This window comes from Oncorhynchus keta, chromosome 10, assembly GCF_023373465.1.
Source record: "Oncorhynchus keta strain PuntledgeMale-10-30-2019 chromosome 10, Oket_V2, whole genome shotgun sequence".
NCBI classification, from domain to species: domain Eukaryota; kingdom Metazoa; phylum Chordata; class Actinopteri; order Salmoniformes; family Salmonidae; genus Oncorhynchus; species Oncorhynchus keta.
Window position 1 is genome coordinate 74,178,974 of NC_068430.1, and position 15,470 is coordinate 74,194,443.

The window sequence follows — 15,470 nt, forward strand, 5'->3', positions numbered from 1 at the left end:
GCGTGTGTGTGTGCGTGCGTGCGTGCGTGTGTGCGTGCGTGTGTGTGTATTCCCACTGTACCTCTATCTGTTGGAACATGTAGGGATGGTTACAGATCTTCCTCAACTGCATGATGGTGTTCATCAGAGTCTTGGTACCTCCTTTACCCTACAATAGACACACAGATATTACAAGAGGAGTTCAGGATTTACCCTACAATAGACACACAGATATTACAGGAGGAGTTCAGGATTTACCCGACAATAGACACACAGATATTACAGTATTCCCTACAATAGACACACAGATATTACAGGAGGAGTTCAGGATTTACCCTACAATAGACACACAGATATTACAGGAGGAGTTGGATTTAACAATAGACACACAGATATTACAGGAGGATAGACACACAGATATTACAGGAGGATCAGGATTTACCCTCAATAGACACACAGATATTACAGGAGGAGTTGATTTACCCTACAATAGACACACAGATATTACAAGAGGAGTTCAGGATTTACCCTACAATAGACACACAGATATTACAGGAGGATTTACCCTACAATAGACACACAGATATTACAGGAGGAGTTCAGGATTTACCCTACAATAGACACACAGATATTACAGGAGGATTTACCCTACAATAGACACACAGATATTACAGGAGGATTTACCCTACAATAGACACACAGATATTACAGGAGGAGTTCAGGATTTACCCTACAATAGACACACAGATATTACAGGAGGAGTTCAGGATTTACCCTACAATAGACACACAGATATTACAGGAGGAGTTCAGGATTTACCCTACAATAGACACACAGATATTACAGAAGGAGTTCAGGATTTTACCACTTGATGTTAGATGGTTCCTCACCATGAAAATAGTATATGGGCCTGGGGAAACTAATCTGTTTTCTTTAAACTGCAACTACTTTAGCTGACTTTAGCCACCACAAGCTTTGAATTGATGGAAGTGAGGCATGTGAGAATGTTTTTAAAACAAGACAAAACTAATACTGCCTTGTACATTTTATAATTATTTCACCTTTCAATATAATCAAACAGCTTCTTACACATATTCATATATAGAGAATGTGATCTAAAAAAAAAAAAAAGCATATTTTACAAACTGTATGTTTTGGACAAAGAACTTGAGTTATTCCTTCTCACCTTCTTGTCCTTCTCAGAGCCGTCTGTCAGTAGGACTCCCTTGGCCTGCATATGTCTGTACAGAACCCTCTGGAGCGCTGACATATCACACTTTATTACATACTCCACCTGGAGGACACAGAGAGAGAGAGAAGAGAAGAGAAGAGAAGAGAAGAGAAGAGAAGAGAGAGAGAGAGAGAGAGAGAGAGAGAGAGAGACAGAGAGAGACAGAGAGAGAGAGACAGAGAGAGACATAGAGAGAGACGCAGTGAGAGAGAGAGACAGAGAGAGACAGAGAGACAGAGATAGACATAATCGAGAGACGCAGTGAGAGAGACATCTATAAACCAAGCAATCAATTAAAACCACAGAATGGAGATATTATGCAAACACAGTCAGCTGAAAAATACCTGACAACATAGGTAAGAGGACACCCAACGGACAAGATACTGAAGAAAGCTGTGAACATGAGTTTGTATTTAAAAGAAATGTGAAGATGGAGACCTTTTCCGGTAGCTGAGCCTCTACTTCCTTCTTGAGCCTGCGTAACAGGAAGGGGCGGAGCACCTTGTGGAGGCGACGGATAATCAGGATGGTCTCCTCTTCATTTAGATCCACCTGGAGAGAAGAAGAGAACGAAGTTAAATATTATTTCATTTCATGAACAGAAATGTATACAAATGATTAAAGGTGCACTACTGTTCAAAAGTTTGGGGTCACATAGAATTTTTGAAAGAAAAGCAAATTTTTTTGTCCATTAAAATAACATCAAATTGATCAGAAATACAGTGTAGACACTGTTAATGTCGTAAATGACTATTGTAGCTGGAAACGGCTGATTTTTAATGGAATATCTTCATAGGTGTACAGAGGCCCATTATCAGCAACCATCACACTTGTGTTCCAATGGCACGTTGTGTTAGCTAATCCAAGTTGATCATTTTAAAAGGCTAATTGATCATTAGAAAACCCTTTTACAATTGTGTTAGCACAGCTGAAAACTGTTGTTCTGATTAAAGAAGCAATAAAACTGTCCTTCTTTAGACTAGTTGAGTATCTGGAGCATCAGCATTTGTGGGTTCGATTACAGGTTCAAAATGGCCAGAAACAAAGATCTTTCTTCTGAAACTTGAAACTCTATTCTTGTTCCAAGAAATAAAGGCTATTCCATGCGAGAAATCGCAAGAAACTGAAGATCTCATACAATGCTGTGTACTACTCCCTTCACAGAACAGCACAAACTGTCTCTAACCAGAATAGAAAGAGGAGTGGGAGGCCCCGGTGCACAACTGAGCAAGAGGACAAGTACATTAGAGTGTCTAGTTTGAGAAACAGACAAGTTCTCAACTGGCAGCCTCATTAAATAGTACCTGCAAAACACCCGTCTCAACGTCAACAGTGAAGAGGCGACTCCGGGATTCTGGCCTTCTAAGCAGAGTTGCAAAGAAAAAGCCTTATCTTAGACTGGCCAATAAAAAGAAAATATTAAGATGGGCAAAAGAACACAGACACTGGACAGAGGAAATGCCAATAGTTTCCTGCTACAATAGTAATTTACAACATTAACAATGTCTACACTGTATTTCTGATTAATTTGATATTATTTTAATAGGTAAAAAACGTGCTTTTCTTTCAAAAACAAGGACATTTCTAAGTGACCCCAAACTTTTGAACAGTAGGGTACGTAGCACTGCATCGCAGTGCTTGAGGCGTCACTACAGACCCGGGTTTGATCCCAGGCTGTGTCACAACCAGCCGTGACCGCAAGTCCCATAGTGTGGCGCACAATTGGCCCAGTGTCGTCCGGTTTAGGGGAGGGTTTGGCTGGGGGGCTGTACTTGGCTCATTGCGCTCTAGCGACTCCTTGTTACCCCTGGTCTGTGGTTGTGAGGCCGGTTGGACGTACTTCCAAATGTTCTAAAACGCTGTTGGAGGTGGCTTATAGTAGAGAAATTAACATTAAATTCTCTGGTAACAGCTCTGGTGGACATTGCTGCTGTCAGCATGCCAATTGCGCACTCCCTTAAAACTTGAGACATCTGTGGTATTGTGTTGTGTGACAAAACTGCACAAGTCCCAGCACAACGTGCACCTGTGTAATGATCATGCCGTTTAATCAGCTTGATATGCCACACCTGTCAGGTGGATGGATTATCTTGGCAAAGGAGAAATGCTCACTAACAGGGATGTAAACAAATTTGTGCACAAAATGTGAGAGAAATACACTTTCTGGGATCTTTCATTTCTGTTCATGAAACGTGGGACCAACACTTTACATGTTGCATTCATATTTTTGTTCAGTTTATATAGCATTTCTCAACTTCTTTCAGCTAAAAACCTCACCTTCTCTCCAGTCATAGCGAATGGTGCATTGAACCACTGTTCAAAGGTACTGCAGCTCTTAAAGATGGTGGGCAGGAGAAAGTTGAGCAGGGCCCAGAGCTCAGGCAGCTTGTTCTGGAGCGGTGTCCCAGTTAGGAGAACTCTCCTGGGGGCCAGGTAGTGGGTGTTGAGGACCTGGGTCAGCTTACAGTGGTGGTTCTTCATCCGGTGGCCCTCGTCCACGATCATGTACTTCCACCGGATCTGTGGGGGGAGAGGGAGCAGGGGAGTGGTGGAGGAGGAGGAGGAGGGGAGGGGGAGAGAGAGAGAGAGAGAGAGAGATGGTCAAATGGTCATGGTGAGAGTTGTTCAGAATCATGCTGGAGGTAGAGTGTATATCAGTGTGTTACCTTGGCTAGGACCTGTTTATCCTTGATGATGTACTCATAGGTAGTGAGGAGAACGTTGAACTTGCCGCTGCGTAGCTGGGGGATGAAGGCCCTTCTGGCCTGAGGGGAACCCTACAGAGACAACATGAAGGACAGGAACTCGGATTTAACTTGACATTAATGAATTAATTAAATGAATAATTACTAGAATGGCGTGACATTACATTTGGATTCATAATAGGCCTAGTTGTTGTTGCTCTAGCTGCAAGTGATACACTTTTGATTTGAATGCATTATAGACAGGCTTCCACACGGCCGCCCATATGGCTGTATTTCAGGACCCCAAGTAATCAGTGTTTCCATGGTTACCATATAGTTGGCGGAAGGTTAGCTGCTCCAACTCACCTTGTAGGAGACTTTCACTACAGACGGAGCCCACTTGTCAAACTCATACACCCAGTTAGAGAGGGTTCTGTCAATGTGAGAAGAGAGGAAAACAGAGGGCCAAACTTACCTAAGCAAACAAATAGCACTGAACCCATAGCGATAGATACATATATATATATATATTACTATTCTATTTCTATTTTAATGATGACTTTTTAATTATGCGACTGTACCAAACCTTACCCACCCCTCTCTCCGGATCATTGTTTCCCTCTCATTAGTACTGTACTCCATCATATCATGTATGACAGTCACGTTAAGTGTACTATGAATACAGTTACAATTAAAGGGACAGTACTCTTCAAAGGTCCCACACCATCAGTTGTGTATATCCAGCTATATACTTGTCCGTCAACCACAAATTAATGGATAAAATGAGCACAGGAAATCTGGAAATGATGTGGAGCTTATGGGTTCCATTCATTTTGACTGTGGCATATAGCTGAATGTACAAAACGGCCTGTAACACGGACTTACAGTAGCTCAACATACGACCAATGTTGGGGTCTTGAAAACGTGATTGATTTTGGAGTGTAATGTCCCTTTAAAGTTTAATTGTAATTGAAGCCATGGTTCTCCGTGCGTGGCAGAGCGGTACAGTACTCACGAGAGCGGTACTATGATGAGGAAAGGTCCGTTGACTCGTTTGTTCTCCATCAGGTACGTGATGAGAGCGATGGTCTGGATGGTCTTTCCTAGTCCCATCTCATCAGCCAGGATACCATTCAAATTGTTGTTGTAGAGAGACACCAGCCACTCCAGACCTTTAATCTGAGGGAGAGACAAACAGTTTGAGTGGAAAGGACAGACAAGGAAAGAAAGAGGACAGAGGAGAGAGACACGGAGAGGAAGAGGAGAAAATCAACAGAGGAAGACAATGTCAGCCAGCCAAAATTGTACAGGTTGGCCTGGGTCTCTTCTAATGACTTAAGAAAGGAAATGTCACTTCTCAGGCTTATTCAGCCTCTTGTCAGTGCTGCTTCACCTGGTACTGTTTCAGTTGTCCGTTGATGAGTATAGTGGACTGTTTCTCCACTCTCTCAGTGACAGCATGGGCCACAGCGTAGTAAGACTGGAGTCCCCGAGCGAACGCTGCCTCTGCACTGTTATACTCATCATCCACATCCTGTTTAGCGTGCCTAGGGACGGAACCAGGGAAGAAACAATATCAGTGGCTGAATGGCTTTAATGCAATCAGCACTTTGAGATAGTTTTTCAATTAAAACATGTTATAAATTCAAAGTACTATTATGTATTATTACATATTGGCATGAGCCCTATAAAGTAAGTGTGCTATTTAAAAATAAATATATCGCTATGAGAGACAAGCATCTTGAGCTGGAAAATTCACTCCGTCATTGATAAGGATTTGCAAGTCAGCCAAACAGCATTAGGGTCAATTTCTCACTGAATATTAAATGGAACTTTTGACCCCAAACCTGAATTGTAGGCATTTCTGTCTTTATGGCTTATTTAAATAAATCCAATGTGTAGGCAGGAGTGCACAACAGGTGAATCTCAATTGTGTCTCCTTTCTTCTTGCCTCCACAAAACACATAGGAGAAGGTCAGAGGTTTGAGATTCCCCCATTCCTCACTGAAAATCAATGTTTCTTTGACTCCAACCCTGAATCATACACCAGACATTTCAAATCAAATCATCTAATCTAAATGTATTTGTCACATGCTTTGTAAACAGCAGGTGTGGACTAACAGTTAAATGCTTACTTTATGGGCCCTTCCAAACAATTTAAGTCAAATCCCTATCTAGATTTTAGAAACACTTAAAATAAGGGCTGTGTTTCGTGTGGCTTACCCTGGCATGACATTTTGATAACCATGTAAATCTCTAGGACAAGGTGACTTTAATCAATATATTTGTCTCTATTTACTACGATTCGAAAATGCTACATTAGGATCTCATTAGCATTCCATTTTGGGGGTAAATATTGATAGAGAGATTTCCACGGTGATCAAAATGTCATGCCAGGGTAAGCTTACACGAAACACAGCCCTTATTTGAAGTCTTTCTAAAATCTAGACGTGGGAAAAAGGAATGGTGACGATTGGAACCATTTCCCCTGCTTGACAGCTAGGTTTTATGGGTATTATGACTCTATAGGGACCCAGGTGTAGTGTGCTCACTCTATGATGTGTCGTACGTCCACCTCTGATACTTCTTCACTGTCTGGGTCTGGGATCTTCTTCTTCTTCTCCTCTAACCCCACTAACACTGGGAGGACCACTACTGGAGGCACTGCCGGCTGGGGCTCCTCCTCTTCCTCCTGACAGGCCAATGACAGGCCAGGGTGGGACAACAACAACCTGTCAATCACCACTCAGGCAGACTGGTCATAGCTTTGGTACAGAGAGAGTGTGGAATGAATCTAGTCTTTCTGACTGTTCAACCAATTCAGTTGATTTGGTTCCTACTTGTAGCGTTTTTCATCCTGTAATCTCTATAATAAGAGTTTAGTCATGGTTGGGTACTATCTTTATGACCCAACCCACCTCCTCCTCTTCCGATCCACTGTCTTCACTGTCAGAGCGAGGGCCACCTCGTACCTGGAACAGGAGAAAACATCAGTATTACAACCACAAACATACCTTTACCCCCTCTAAAATATACCCCTAAAAAACCTAATAGGCCCATCTCATCCTCCTCCTCCTCCAGCCTCGTACCCAGGGTTCATCTCCAGCCATGTGTCCAGCTGTCCAGCTTTAGGAGCGTCCGCCCCTGTCAGGATGTTACCACTTTCCACGTGGATCACCTTCACTGGTAGGTCACTCATCTGGGACGTCTCATCTAGAGGCTGGAGGAGGGGGCGAGTCAGAAAACACTGGATGCTGACGTTGAAGGGGAACTATTCTTGGCGTCTACAAATACTGATCATTTTTTGCATTTTACTAGGATCCCCATTAGCTGCTGCTAAGACATCAGCTACTCTCCCTGGGGTCCATTATGTCTGGTGACAAGAGCCGTCTCTGGATACTGATGCAGATACCTGCTGAACCATGACTATTTTTAAAACTATTTTTTAATTTCACCTTAATTTAACCAGTTAGGCCAGTTGAGAACAAGTTCTCATTTACAACTGCGACCTGGCCAAGATAAAGCAAAGCAGTGCGACAAAAACAACAACACATAGTTACACATGGGTAAACAAAAGTACAGTCAATAACACAAAAGAAAGTCTATATACAGTGTGTCCAAATGGAGTAAGGAGGTAAGGCAATAAATGCGTCCATAGTAGCGAAGTAATTACAATTTAGCAAATTAACACTGGAGTGACAGATGTGGATGATGATGTGCAAGTAGAAATACTGGTGTGCAAAAGAACAAAAAAGTAAATAAAAAAACAATATGGGGATGAGGTAGGTAGTTGGGTGGGCTATTTACAGATGGGCTGTGTACAGCTGCAGCGATCGGTAAGCTGCTCAGATAGCTGATGCTTAAAGTTAGTGAGGGAGATATGTCTCCAACTTCAGCGATTTTTGCAATTTGTTCCAGTCATTGGCAGCAGAGAACTGGAAGGAAAGGTGGCCTAAGGAGGTGTTGGCTTTGATGGGTGTTGCTATGGTGACCAGTGAGCTGAGATAAGGCGGAGCTTTACCTCGCAAAGACTTATAGATAACCTGGAGCCAGTGGGTTTGGCGACGAATATGTAGCGAGGGCCAGCCGACGAGAGCATACAGGTCGCAGTGGTGGGTGGTATATGGGGTTTTGGTGACAAAATGGATGGCACTGTGATAGGCTGCATCCAGTTTGCTGAGTAGAGTGTTGGAGGCTATTTTGTAAATGACACTACTGAAGCCGAGGATCGGTAGGATAGTCAGTTTTACAAGGCTATGTTTGGCAGCATGAGTGAAGGAGGCTTTGTTGCGAAATAGGAAGCCAATTCTAGATTTAATTTTGGATTGGAGATGCTTAATATGAGTCTGGAAGGAGAGTTTACAGTCTAGCCAGACACCTAGGTATTTGTAGTTGTCCACATATTCTAAGTCAGAACCATCCAGAGTAGTGATGCTGGGCAGGTGCGGGCAGCGATCGGTTGAAGAGCATGCATTTAGTTTTACCTGTATTTATGAGCAGTTGGAGGCCAATGGAAGGAGTGTTGTATGGCATTGAAGCTTGATAGGAGGTTTGTTAACAGTGTCCAAAGAAGGGCCAGATGTATACAGAATGGTGTCGTCTGCGTAGAGGTGGATCAAGGAATCACCCGCAGGAAGAGCAACATCATTGAGATATACAGAGAAAAGAGTCGGCCCGAGAATTGACCCCTGTAGTACCCTCATAGAGACTGCCAGAGGTCCGGACAACAGGCCGTCTGATTTGACACACTGAACTCTATCTGAGAAGTAGTTGGTGAACCAGACGAGGAAGTCATTCGTGAAACTAAGGCTGTTGAGTCTGTAGATAAGAATACGGTGATTGACAGAGTCGAAAGCCTTGGCCAGGTCGTTGAAGACGGCTGCACAGTACTGTCTTTTATCTATGGCGGTTATGATATCGTTTAGTACCTTGAGCGTGGCTGAGGTGCACCCGTGACCAGCTCGGAAACCGGATTGCACAGTGGAGAAGGTACGGTAGAATTCGAAATGGTCAGGGATCTGTTTGTTAACTTGGCTTTCGAAGACTTGAAAGGCATTGCAAGATGTATATAGTTCTGTAACAGTTTGGGTCTAGAGTGTCACCCCCTTCAAAGAGGGGGATGACCGTGGCAGCTTTCCAATCTTTAGGAATCTCGGACGATACGAAAGAAGTTAAACAGACTAGTAATAGGGGTTGCAACAATGGTTGGTGGAAAATTTTAGAAAGAGAGGGTCCAGATTGTCTAGCCCAGATGATTTGTACAGGTCCAGGTTTTGCAGCTATTTCAGAACATCAGCTAAGGAGAAGCTGGGGAGGCTTTGTCAAGTAGCTGCGGGTGGTGCGGAGCTGTTGGCCGGGGTTCTGGTAGCCAGGAGGAAAGCATGGCCAGCCGTAGAGAAATGCTTATTGAAGTTCTCGATTATCATGGATTTATCGGTGGTGACATTGTTTCCTAACCTCAGTGCAGGGGGCAGCTGGGAGGAGGTGCTCTTGTTCTCCATGGACTTTATAGTGCCCCAAAACATTTTGGAGTTAGAGCTAGAGGATGAAAATTTCTGCTTGAAAAAGCTAGCCTTTGCTTTCCTAACTGACTGTGTGTATTTGTTCCTGACTTCCCTGAAAAGTTGCATATCGTGGGGACTATTCGATGCTAGTGCAGTACGCCACTGCATGTTTTTGTGCTGGCAAATACTATGTCTAGTAGTACTGTATAACAACAGGTAACATACTGGTAACCATAGTGATGTATCTATAACAGTGTACTGTAGATTGGTTATGAAAAGTATGAACATATATGCACTCATTACAGTAAGTTGCTCTGGATACGAGCGTCTGCTAAATGACTCAAATGTCCAGTACGTTAGTTTAATATCCCACTCACCTTCTCAGGTCCCAGTACAGGAGTCTGACCTCACAACCCAGCTTCTGTAGGAAAGTCCACACATCAGGAGTTTATCACAACCACATCTGACTCTATCAACTCCCTACAGAGACTCAGCAGCTCACAACCACATCTACACACTGACTCTATCAACTCCCTACAGAGACTAGGACGACAGACATCCACTCTATCAACTCAGAGTGCTGACGACAGCTCACAACCACATCTACACACTGACTCTATCAACTCCCTACAGAGAGACTAGCTCACAACCACATCTACACACTGCTGACGACAGCTCACAACCACATCTACACACTGACTCCACATCAACTCCCTACAGAGACTAGTGCTGACGACAGCTCACAACCACATCTACACACTGACTCTATCAACTCCCTACAGAGACTAGTGCTGACGACAGCTCACAACCACATCTACACACTGACTCTATCAACTCCCTACTGAGACTAGTACTGACGACAGCTCACAACCACATCTACACACTGACTCTATCAACTCCCTACAGAGACTAGTGCTGACGACAGCTCACAACCACATCTACACACTGACTCTATCAACTCCCTACAGAGACTAGTGCTGACGACAGCTCACAACCACATCTACACACTGACTCTATCAACTCCCTACAGAGACTAGTGCTGACGACAGCTCACAACCACATCTACACACTGACAGAGACTAGTGCTGACGACAGCTCACAACCACATCTACACAGAGACTAGTACTGACGACAGCTCACAACCACATCTACACACTGACTCTATCAACTCCCTACAGAGACTAGTACTGACGACAGCTCACAACCACATCTACACACTCCCTACTGACTCTATCAACTCCCTACAGAGACTAGTGCTGACGACAGCTCACAACCACATCTACACACTGACTCTATCAACTCCCTACAGAGACTAGTACTGACGACAGCTCACAACCACATCTACACACTGACTCTATCAACTCCCTACAGAGACTAGTGCTGACGACAGCTCACAACCACATCTACACACTGACTCTATCAACTCCCTACAGAGACTAGTACTGACGACAGCTCACAACCACACACACTGACTCTATCAACTCCCTACAGAGACTAGTGCTGACGACAGCTCATAACCACATCTACACACTGACTCTATCAACTCCCTACAGAGACTAGTACTGACGACAGCTCACAACCACATCTACACACTGACTCTATCAACTCCCTACAGAGACTAGTGCTGACGACAGCTCACAACCACATCTACACACTGACTCTATCAACTCCCTACAGAGACTAGTGCTGACGACAGCTCACAACCACATCTACACACACAAATTCCTCAGGAGATCCCAGTTGGGTTGAAACCTCGTCTGTCATGTGTCCGTCTCAACTAATCACTATAGGAACATATCAGTCATGGGCATAATGCCCCCCCCCCTTCTGTCCAGCACCTGAACCTATTGGATGTGTGTATGTGTCCTTTGTCACACCTCTCTCTCTCTCTCTCTCTCTCATACCTTCTTCTTCTTCCTCTTCTTCTTCTTCTCTTTGAGGGCCTGTACCAGCTTGTGAGCCCGGACCAACTCAGTGAGGTTGGCCACGTACTCATCCGTCTGCTGCAGCAGGTAGGCCAGACGCTTGTCCTTCTTCTGGTCAATCAGTTTACGGTAGCCCTCCTCATCCTCAGCCTGGAGAGAGAGAGGGTGGAGAGGGAGAGAGGGTGGAGAGGGAGAGAGGGTGGAGAGGGAGAGAGGGTGTAGAGAGGGAGGGAGAGAGAGAGAGGAGATATTCAGACAAAACTCATTGATGTGAGATGGATGAGTGTGTGTGTGGGAATCAGAGTAGAGAGAGTAGTGTAAAGTAATGTGCATTGTAAGAGCGTGTTTCCACAGTGTGTCTTTGTACACACATGAGTGTGTGTCTTAAGTACGGGAAAGAGTATGAGTGTTTGCACGTGTGTGTCTTTATACACACACACAAGTGTGTGAATAAGAATATGTACTGTCTATGTATGGATTGGTCCTCACCATCAGCCTCCTCATCCTCTCCTTCTCGATGCGCTCGTTCTCCTTCTTCTGCTCGCGCTCTGTGTTGGCGTGGTATGTGGCCACGGCCTTGGTGGCTTTCTGGATCTTAGCTGTGATGGAGCGGTGGTACTCCTTAAAGTCTTTGGCGTGGGGCCAGGATAATGCTCAGATACTCCTGGAGACAGACGAGATGAGAGTCAGTATTCAGTTCTGTCCCATAGCAAGCATTTCTAGCTGGCGTGGTGGTACTGCTGCTTCTACTACTACTGCTGCTTCTAATCCTGAGCAAGGCAGTTAAACCACTGGTCCCCGGGCGCCGAAGACGTGGATGTCGATCAAGGCAGCCCTCCTGCACCTCTCTGATTCAGAGGGTTAAATGTGGAAGACACATTTCAGTTGAAGGCATTCGTTTGTTCCACATGACTAGATATCCCCTTCCCTACTGCTACTACTACTACTGATTAACATAATGTATCTAATAACTTTTGTTTTTATGATGAACAGCGAAAGACTGAAATATATTAGAGTGAGATATACTTCTCCCAAATATCCTCATTACGGATAAAAGGAGAACTTCACAAAAGATGTTATCTGACATTGTGCCTTGAAAAGCAGAACACTTCTCGCAAATAATCTCCATTGTAAATAGTTGTTAGTCTAGTAGCAGGTGTAAAACCCGGCCCCAGGTTTGTGTTAGTCTACCTGGTGTTTCTGTCGCCGTTTACGCTCCTGTTCGATCTTCTGCTGTTTCTCCAGTTTCTCTGTGATGCGAGCCTCTCGCAGGGACTGGCGCTTGCTCCTCTTGTAGGCCTTCGCATCCAGAGCTGTCTCCAGAGCGGTGTCCCTACGCATACACACCACTACCTCCTGACGCAGCTGTGGGGTTGGAAGAGACCGGAGGAAGGAGAAATGTGGATATAAATGCATGTGTGGGAATTACTGTAGGGGAGAGGGTCTCAACAGGCTCCAGTGTTTTCAGGACTGTTACAACAGCACAACACAGAGTCATGACTGTTTATAGGACTTCTGTTATGTCATTGTAATGACAGTGTCATGTAGCCGTTATGAAGGGTCATTGTAATGACAGTGTCATGTAGCCATGTAGAAGGGTCATTGTAATGACAGTGTCATGTAGCCGTTATGAAGGGTTTCATTGTAATGACAGTGTCATTGTTATGAAGGGTCATTGTAATGACAGTGTCATGTAGACATTATGAAGGGTCATTGTAATGACAGTGTCATGTAGCCGTTATGAAGGGTCATTGTAATGACAGTGTCATGTAGCCGTTATGAAGGGTCATTGTAATGACAGTGTCATGTAGATGAAGGGTCATTGTAATGACAGTGTCATGTAGCCGTTATGAAGGGTCATTGTAATGACAGTGTCATGTAGCCGTTATGAAGGGTCAGTGTCATGTAGACATTATGAAGGGTCATTGTAATGACAGTGTCATGTAGCCGTTATGAAGGGTCATTGTAATGACAGTGTCATGTAGCCGTTATGAAGGGTCATTGTAATGACAGTGTCATGTTATGAAGGGTCATTGTAATGACAGTGTCATGTAGACATTATGAAGGGTCATTGTAATGACAGTGTCATGTAGCCGTTATGAAGGGTCATTGTAATGACTGTGTCATGTAGACATTATGAAGGGTCATTGTAATGACAGTGTCATGTACCCGTTATGAAGGGTCATTGTAATGACAGTGTCATGTAGCCGTTATGAAGGGTCATTGTAATGACAGTGTCATGTAGACATTATGAAGGGTCATTGTAATGACAGTGTCATGTAGCCGTTATGAAGGGTCATTGTAATGAGTGTCAGTGTCATGTAATGACAGTGTCATATAGCCGTTATGAAGGGTCATTGTAATGACAGTGTCATGTAGACATTATGAAGGGTCATTGTAATGACAGTGTCATGTTATGAAGGGTCATTGTAATGACAGTGTCATGTAGACATTATGAAGGGTCATTGTAATGACAGTGTCATGTAGCCGTTATGAAGGGTCATTGTAATGACAGTGTCATGTAGACATTATGAAGGGTCATTGTAATGACAGTGTCATGAGCCGTTATGAAGGGTCATTGTAATGACAGTGTCTGTTATGAAGGGTCATTGTAATGACAGTGTCATGTAGACATTATGAAGGGTCATTGTAATGACAGTGTCAGCCGGAAGGGTCCAATGACAGTGTCATGTAGCCGTTATGAAGGGTCATTGTAATGACAGTGTCATGTAGATGCTTGCAGTACAACACAGTCCTGTGTGATCCGCAGGGCGGGACAGTAGTCTACCTGTCTCTGGAAGTTGAGCAGCTGGAGGGCCTTGAGTTCGATGGTGGCCTTGGTCCTCAGGTCTCCAGCCAGAGAGCCAGGGAGGTTCTCCAACTCAGCTATACGATGGGTGATACGAGCCTGCAGTCTGGAGATACCACAGAGACACGAGATAGGGAGGAGGGAGGGAGAGCAAGAGGAGAGCAGAGAGAGAGAGAGAGAGAGAGAGAGAGAGAGAGAGAGAGAGAGAAGTAGAGGGGATAGTATGAGAGAGAGACAGTACTAGTGCTGTAGAGAACTCAGTCTGCTCTTATAAATGTATATATAGTATGACTAGATGTGTAACTATGTATCTATCTATTCAATTAATGTATGATGAATGATGTATAATGCTGTTTGCTCTTTGGGGTCTAGGCCAGGTTACTGCTCTTTGGGGTCTAGGCCAGGTTACTGCTCTTTTGAGGTCTAGGCCAGATTACTGCTCTTTGAGGTCTAGGCCAGGTTACTGCTCTTTGGGGTCTAGGCCAGGTTACTGCTCTTCGAGGTCTAGGCCAGGTTACTGCTCTTTGGGGTCTAGGCGAGGTCAGGCCAGATTACTGCTCTTCGAGGTCTAGGCCAGGTGACTGCTCTTCGGGGTCTAGGCCAGGTGACTGCTCTTCTAGGCCAGGTCTAGGCCAGGTTACTGCTCTTCGAGGTCTAGGCCAGGTGACTGCTCTTCGGGGTCTAGGCCAGGTGACTGCTCTTGAGGTCTAGGCCAGGTTACTGCTCTTCGGGGTCTAGGCCAGGTTACTGCTCTTTGAGGTCTAGGCCAGGTTACCGCTCTTTGGGGTCTAGGCCAGGTTACCGCTCTTTGGGTCTGAGGCCAGGTTACTGCTCTTTGGGGTCTAGGCCAGGTTACTGCTCTTTGGGGTCTAGGCCAGGTTACTGCTCTTTGGGGTCTAGGCCAGGTTACCGCTCTTGAGGTCTAGGCCAGGTTACTGCTCTTTTGGTCTAGGCCGGGTTGCTCTTTGTGGTCTAGGCCAGGTTACTGCTATTTGGGGTCTGGCCAGGTTACTGCTCTTTGGGGTCTAGGCCAGTTTACTGCTCTTTGGGGTCTAGGAGGCCTTTAGGTCTTACGGGTTACAGCTCTTTGTGGTCTATGCCAGGTTACTTCTCTTTGGGGTCTAGACGGGTTACTGCTCTTTGGGGTCTAGGCCAGGTTACTGCTCTTTGTAGGGCCAGGTTACTGCTCTGGGGGTCTAGGCCAGGTTACTGCTCTTTGGGGTCTAGGCCAGGTTACTGCTCTTTGGGGTCTAGGCAGGTTACTGCTCTTTGTGGTCTAGGGTTACTGCTCTTTGTGGTCTAGGCCAGGTTACTGCTCTTTGTGATGTAAAAGGGCTT

At 44.8% G+C, this 15,470-nt stretch overlaps 1 pseudogene; it reads right to left on the bottom strand.

The window, feature by feature from the left end:
• LOC127931932 (transcription activator BRG1-like) overlaps positions 1 to 15,470 on the bottom strand; it is a 37,273-nt pseudogene that overhangs the window by 17,946 nt on the left and 3,857 nt on the right.